This window comes from Nestor notabilis, unplaced genomic scaffold (genome assembly GCF_000696875.1).
Source record: "Nestor notabilis isolate BGI_N333 unplaced genomic scaffold, ASM69687v1 scaffold24482, whole genome shotgun sequence".
NCBI classification, from domain to species: domain Eukaryota; kingdom Metazoa; phylum Chordata; class Aves; order Psittaciformes; family Psittacidae; genus Nestor; species Nestor notabilis.
The window spans coordinates 18,639-26,004 of NW_009920040.1; positions in this window are offsets into that span (position 1 = coordinate 18,639).

A 7,366-nucleotide genomic window follows, 5' to 3' on the forward strand; every position below is an offset into this window, starting at 1 on the left:
TACATGCTGCAGCTTGAATCGGCCACTTTGATCAGGGGGAAAATAAGCTGCGGGAAAAAGCCCTTGATGTAACACAAGCAATGTGTTCAAACCAGGCTGCCAGCACACAGCAGAGAACCAGGGCCTGAAACAGTGGAGAGAGATGGATGAAGACCTGACCAGTAATCTTAAGCAAAACCCTGCCTGGACCTTGGGGCTCAAAGAGTATTTTACAGCCTGCATAGAGATACTTGCATCTGCAGATGAGTCTGCATTGCCTACCAGCAGAGAAACGCCAGCATCCCTGGATGCTCTGGAGGCATCCCTAGGATTGCATATGCTGATGGGAACTGCTCTCCATGTACAAGCTCCCAGCAGGTTGTGCAGATGGAAGTGGCACAGGTGATTTGTGGAAACACCTGAGCATCCAAACTAGACAAACTAATCTTTGAAGATTTACTGGCTGGGAGAGTAACTATGCAAGAGAGACGGGCACTGAACTGTTCCCATCCATGGAGGCTTAAAATGCCATGATGCTGGATAAGTACTAGTGGTTGCCCTGCAAAGAGTGGTGGCTGCCTCCCTGGAGCATGGTGCGGTGGCAGCACTAGTATCCTGGCTGCAAATTCATCCTAACACACCCCAACAAAATGGATTGAAATCCTGATCATCACCTTGCCTGCTCTACTGGTGTGGGACAGCTCGAATGTTTGTCTGAGCCAGATGCGTTCACAAAGTCTTGGCTTTTAATGGCATTTTGTGAAAGAGGTTGGCTCCTCCACTGCAGCCCCAACTGCTGAGAAATCAATCATTACCAGCAGTTAGCTGTTTGATGGTTAACAGCCTGAACCGAAGCCAAACTGGTTGTTAATTGGGCTAACAACTGATTTCAAGGGGCTGTTTTGCAGGGCCCAGCACTCCCCGCAATTGACTTGGAGTTGTAACTAGCAGCCAGGCGGCAATTAACAGAGCCCAGGGAAATTCACAGGCCATTACCAAAGGGCCGGCTCCCAGCTGGGCATCTGCTTCTCACGGGGCCATGGGGAGCACAGCCACATCCCAGGGCCTGAGTGGGCAAGTACAGCCAGCACTCAAGGTCCCACTTCACATCTCAGCAGCCAAAGTTTTCCTATAGATGTAAACCCTTGGTCTCATCATCCTGCACTTCAGCTACTCCAGCTACTTGTTTGGGGGGGGGTTGTTTGCTATGAACTTCTACAGGGACACCTTCCAGCCCTCCTTTTCAAATCCCTTCCCGGGACTCTTTTGCTCAGGTAGTAACTAGACCTGTGGTTAGGTCTGTCTTGCCAGCTTACGCCACCTGCTACAGCTGACCATACAAAACAGCACGTCTTTGGGACAAGGGCTGCTGTTTACTCTGTGAGCAGCTCATAAAAGAGGAGGCTCCAGCCAGCAAGATGTGCTACTACAGCAGAAAGAGTTAGCAAAATAATCACAGCAAAAGTGAGACTGAGGTTTTCCTTCTTCTGCTATGAAAGCTTTAAGAGGGGGGGAAAAAGAAAAATTAAAGACTATTGACCATACTGGCAAGAGAGCCAGCTCAGGAACTGGGAGCCTTTTGCAGTGCCATAATCATGACTGAAAGGGGTTACTCCATGAAACGAACAGAGGACTTGAATATGAGCAGGGGCACAGATCAGGCACGCACCAAACCTGGGAGGCTCTGGCAGCCCTCAATCCCATTTCAAGTCCACAAGGATCAACAGCTTGAGATTAGCTAAGTGGCAATACCTGGGCATGGCTGGAGTGGTTCTTTCCAACACAGCTAAGCCTCCCTCAACTTTTGAGCCAGGACTTTGCAACTGCAGATTGTATCCTGGTCATCACATCTGACAACCTGAAGGGACCTTCTGGTGCTGTAGAACATACATGTCCTGTGAACATAGAAGAGATGTTGTAAATTACATGAAGCCCAAGATTATCCTGTCTGCTTCAAATACAGAAAATCTTAAGTGTGTTTCATTGCAGAGTAGCCTGTGCCATTTATCAGGTAATCTGGAGTAATAGCTGCAATCTTCAACCTATCCACACATACACCCTCTCTGAACCTCTAGCTGACCTGGCACAGGGCCACTGGGTGGATGAACAGCTTTGCTAGAGCTGGGCACCTTTCATGCTGACTTTGATTCCAGAAAGGCTACAGGTTTCCATTAACAAAGTCCCAAATACCTTTCCTGCATCTTCCAAGAGCTCCTCTCTTATGCTGCCATGTCTCCCCAGGCCCATGGGTTGTTAACATCAGAGGACATAAATTGCATGTTCTCACTCCAGGAGGAAGGCAAACAACAAACTTGGTCACCATAGATCTTCTGCAGCAGAGCCACAGCAACCACCCCAAACCGCTTACCACAGTCCTGGAGGACAGCCTTCAACCCCTAAGCAGAATGTGGTTACAGCTCCCTGGGACCCTACCATGAAGGAGAATTTCAGGAGGAAACTTGGGGGGTGGCCCCATTTCCAGGGGAGAGCTGTTGCTGCTGTAGGCGTGTGAGGGGAGGGGGCAGAGACACTGCAAATGGGAAGCGGGGTGGTAATGAGCAGCAGATGTGTAGGTGCTTAGAACATCCCAGGTGCTACAGAAGTGCTAAGTGTTATTATCATGGCCAGGAAACAGGCTGTGAAAACCCACTGTACTCCATATCCCCTCGCTCTGTGCCTTCTCCAGGATCTGGACCTGACTCTCCCCATCAGCCTCAGGAAAACAGGAGTCAGTCTGGAGGTGCCTTTGGCTGCAGCCATGATGCGGACACCATGGTCAGAGGGACTGTGAGGAACACAGAGACCAAGGCCCAACAGGAGTTGGGTCTGGTCCACATGTGGCCAAGAAGACTTTGCACCGTCACAGCATGATGCAGTCCCCAACACATGCAATTCAGTAGCAGTGTGGAAAGATGTTTTCCTACATAAGACTCATTTTATGGCAACCCTGCCCAAAGTTATCCATTTCATGAGTTCCTGGTCCTGGAGAGTCATTCCCCTGGGTAGGCACTGAGCTCAATTCTAGCCCACTCTGCACCTCCCTCCAGGATGCTCCAGTGGCACTTGGGTCCACAGCCAGGACTTGCTGGCACCAAGCAGGGTGTGGGGCAGTGTTGAGTCCTCCCCATTGGCAGGATGCGGCCCACTGACAAGCCAGTTTGATTTGGAGTGTCTGTGTAAGAGCAGAAATATAGGATCCCCCACTGAGACCCTGAGCATCCCTGTTTCTGGCTATAAACCCCCTTCCAAGGAGGGGTCTTTAGAGAGCAGCCAAGATGATCCACAAGCCATGGCTGTCCCCCGCCCCCTCCCCGAGAGGAATTGCTCTCACACAAATGAAATGTGTGTAATTAATGGGCAGGGGGCTGGACAGGTCCGAGATGAAAGCGTTTCCTGGACTTGTCCTTCATTTGCATGGTATCAGAAGCTGTTCAGAAGGTGTGACTTTTCCCACAGGGAGCCCTCAGCTCGGTGGCACAATAAAGCCAGGACTTCTTACTCAGAATTAATTAAAGGAGGGGGAGGGGGATGGCAGGGAGATGTTTGAAAGCTGAGCCTGATGCAATAAACAAACACCCCAGCCCTCCTTCCCAAGCCAGGGCATGCCAAGGCAGTCTGTGCAAGCTCCAAACCTGCCACAGCATCACGCAGCCCACCCTGCCCAGTGGGCACCCTTCCTGAGCAGACCTCACAGAGAAGTTGTAAAGTGAGAGAAGGACAGAAATGGAGACAGCATATGCTAAAATGTTTGGGGCTTGGTGGAACAAGCCCTGGTGTGGCCCTTGCTCAGGCAGCATGGACCCCTTGTTTTGCCACTTTGATTTATTCTTGCCTGTCTACTGATGCTCTGCCATAGCCGCATTTAACCTGAAAACAGCTCTTCTCCCTGTCTGGTGTTGCCCTGGTGTATTCACCCAGTGTTTACTTCCCCCCATTGGACCCCATGTCGGCTGGGCGGGCCCACCCACCCTGCCCGGGGGCCCCATGTCGGCTGGCTGGACCAGCCAGGCTTCCAGGTCGAGTCTTATTAGGCAGACTCCCAAATGTCCCTCACCTCCAGCCTTGTCCTTGTGTCCAGATGGCATTGCACGTCAAAGCCATGCATGTGCAGAAACATGCACGCATTGCTGCTTGGATCTCAGGACGAGGCAGTCATCCCTGCACCAACAGCCGAGGTAGTACAGCCCTTTTCATCTGCCACCTCCCTTCAACAAGCAGTGAGGGGACCGCAGGGTGACACTGGGAGTGGTGGTGCTAGGGACAGGCACACCCCTGTCTCAAGGACTTTGCTAGCTTGGAGCAGGGATTTCTGCCCAAAACATCCATGTTAACAGGATGAGTTGATGGAAATGAACATCCATCTCCAAAGCCTCCTGTCCTCAGTGTCCCACAGTTCCCAGGGTGGCTGTGATTCTCAAGCTGGGTTCACACACCTGCTGATGGTGATGGAGGAAGGAAAAGCCCCAGATTCCTGGACTGATGATTGACCCCGCATGTTTGACCAACATCCAGGGTTTCTGTATCCCTGGAAGAATAGCAGGTACCACCAGGGATTGTCCCCATCTCCCTGCAGGGAGCTACCTGCATGGAGGACCATGCACTCAGGACCCTGGAGGGCCCAGGTCACTGGGAAGAGCATGCCATGCCAGGGACTAAGCAGTATCAGTGCAGAGACAGGGTATGAGGAGCCATTAATTAATTCACTTACTCATTAACTAACTAGTAGTGGGCTCTTTAATCTCCCAAACAAAGGCAAACAACATTTGCTGGCTGGAAGCTGAAAAAATTCAAGCCATGAACAAAGCCCCAACTTGTAGTGCTCCTAGGCAGTATGGCCACCCAAAACCCCTTTAATAAAAGGGGCTAATTAACCATGGACCAAGCAAGCTGGGAAAGCATGGGGTCCCTTCTGAGAACCCAGGACTGGATGCCTTTTGCAGCGGAGCAGGCGGCAGGAACTGGAGATGGTGCATGTTACAGAGCTGTGCAAGGACACAGAGGTGTCCATCCCCGGCTCAAACCCACAGGGTGCTGGGCACCCTGTGTTCAGGCCCTTGGGTGCACCCCAGGATGGCAAGGATGGAAGAACTGGAGGATGACCATTCATGCCATGCCTTTCCTTGCCATCGCTGTCTCTGGGGGACAGATAAAAAGCGAAGAGACATCTGCTGATCTGCATGGAGCCACACTGCTACCCTTACCCGGAGCAATAACCAGCACCAATTCGTCCAGGTTCACAAAGCCACTGGGAAAAACAATTAAATTATTAAACGAAAAGCACCATTAAGGACTATCAAACACCATCTATGCCTGGGGAAAGGCCAGGAGCCATTCACTTTTAGTTCCTGTAGTCTGGAAACCACAATATGGGCTTGGCCCAGCTGTCGGCTCCAGGCTTCTGCAGTCCTTGAGTCCCTCTTGGAACAACCAGGCAAGCGCCATCCATGCTGTCCTGAAGCCCAAGCATCATCCACAACCTCTGCGATACAGCAGCGTTGTATGACAGAGAGCATGGCTGAGCACTCAGCCCCTGGGTTTCCCTCCTTGAAATGAATGATGTTTATTGACAGCTCAGCCCAGCCTGCTGCATCAGCCAGGGGATGGCTCATCCTTGCACCCCACAGGCAATGGACACCCTGAGCACCAAGCAATGTCTCAGGCACCCCATAAGGATGGCAGCACCAGCAACTTGCACTTACAAGGCTGCTCCATGTCTGCAATTTATTTTCCTTTCTAGACTTATTTAACAATTTTATTCTTGCATCTTTTCGCATCTGAGACCACTCCATACCTGAATCCCTCCCATCAGCTCCTGAGAGCAAGACTCAGCACCTCAGCAGGGCTGAGCATCCACTAAAGGATAGGACCCAACAGCCTGTTTTGCATAGACACCAAGCTCATACAGACCAGAGAGAAGCAGATACCAGCCTTCTCTCTTGGAAAGCCTCATTCTATGCTTAAAAACAGTGATCAAGGTTCTGTCCCCATTCAATGGTCTTTTCCCCAGAGGGCAAGGACGTGGCATCTGCCCATCAAACCTGGAATTTGCTGCAAGAAAAACTATGATTTCCACAAGACTGATCTGTGTCCGAGATCTTCAGGCGTCCTTCCACTTCCCATATTGGTTCCTTTGGGAAGGGGCTCACACCAAGCAGCGACCTCAGCCCCATCCTACACTTCACTGTCCTTCTCCCCCCTCTGCAACCTGCTACTCCAGCCCCAGCCCCTCCCTGGAAAGCATCAGGCTCAGTTAGACTAATACAAATTTTTAATGCACATATTAAATAAATATTTCAATCATTTCATAGTCAATTTGTACACAACCAAAACAAAAATCCTCAAGGAAACAGGAAAAAAACCCAAACAATCAAAAAAGGTTGGATGAAAAGTCACCCCTGGTTCTGGCTCCTATCCAGTGTTTTTGTTTGTCCTCCCCTGAAGAATAATTGCTTTAACCCTTTGGAGATAGCCACAGTCCCAGGGCAACACGTGCAGAGCGGGACTGGTTGGGAGTGTTCACTCAAGAGATTTAATGATTCCTTTGGGGCTTTTTTTTCCCCTAAATAGAAAACAAAAGGTTTGAAAGAAAACCTTTCCTTTCCTAGGAGGACAAGGACAGCAGTATTTCTCATCGAAGAGCAAACCTGGAAGAGATGGTTGACAATAGAAGTGCCAACCACAAACCAAATGTTATGACAAAACCAGCCTGAAGTGGCTCCAGAGTAATTTGTAAACTTTTAATTTTGTGGATGAAAACTTCCATCTGATAAAAAAAAAATATAGACAGGAAAAAAAAAATGATCAATTTTTGGTGAGTTGTTCTGAGTTGTTCACATTTTCCACATGGAAAAAAGAAAATACCAGTCACCAGCCCACTCTATGGCAGCCGTCAGCTACTGCTTCACCTTAGTAGTTTAAAACAAAAATGCCAGAGATGCTCTTGTGGTTCGGAGGTACCAAGTCAGTTCAGGGCTTTCTCTGGGGCATTCATCGCCCCGTCCCCTCCTGAGAAAAAATAAGATGGGAGTTGCGAAGCCTGCAGCACTTTTGGAAGGATGCAAGTGGCTTCCAGCAATCCCTTGCTCAGCTGAAGAAGGAGGTGCATCCAAGGAAGGAAAGCACCCAGTGGTCCTCACTCCAGGCATTGCAGCCAGCCCCCACAGGTGGTGCCCACGCATCACCCAGGCTGCAAAACCCACCTGGGAAGCCTCCAACCTCCTCTGACATAAATCCCCTCCCGTTAACTGTTTTCCAACCTCTCCAGCTTCTCCAGTAAGCATTAGTCCAGTTCATTTAAGTAGCACATCGCTCCCAGATTTGGATTTCCAGGTTTTCATGTTTGTTTTAAATGGTGATATTTTTTCCCCTCTAGAGCTACCAAAAAAAA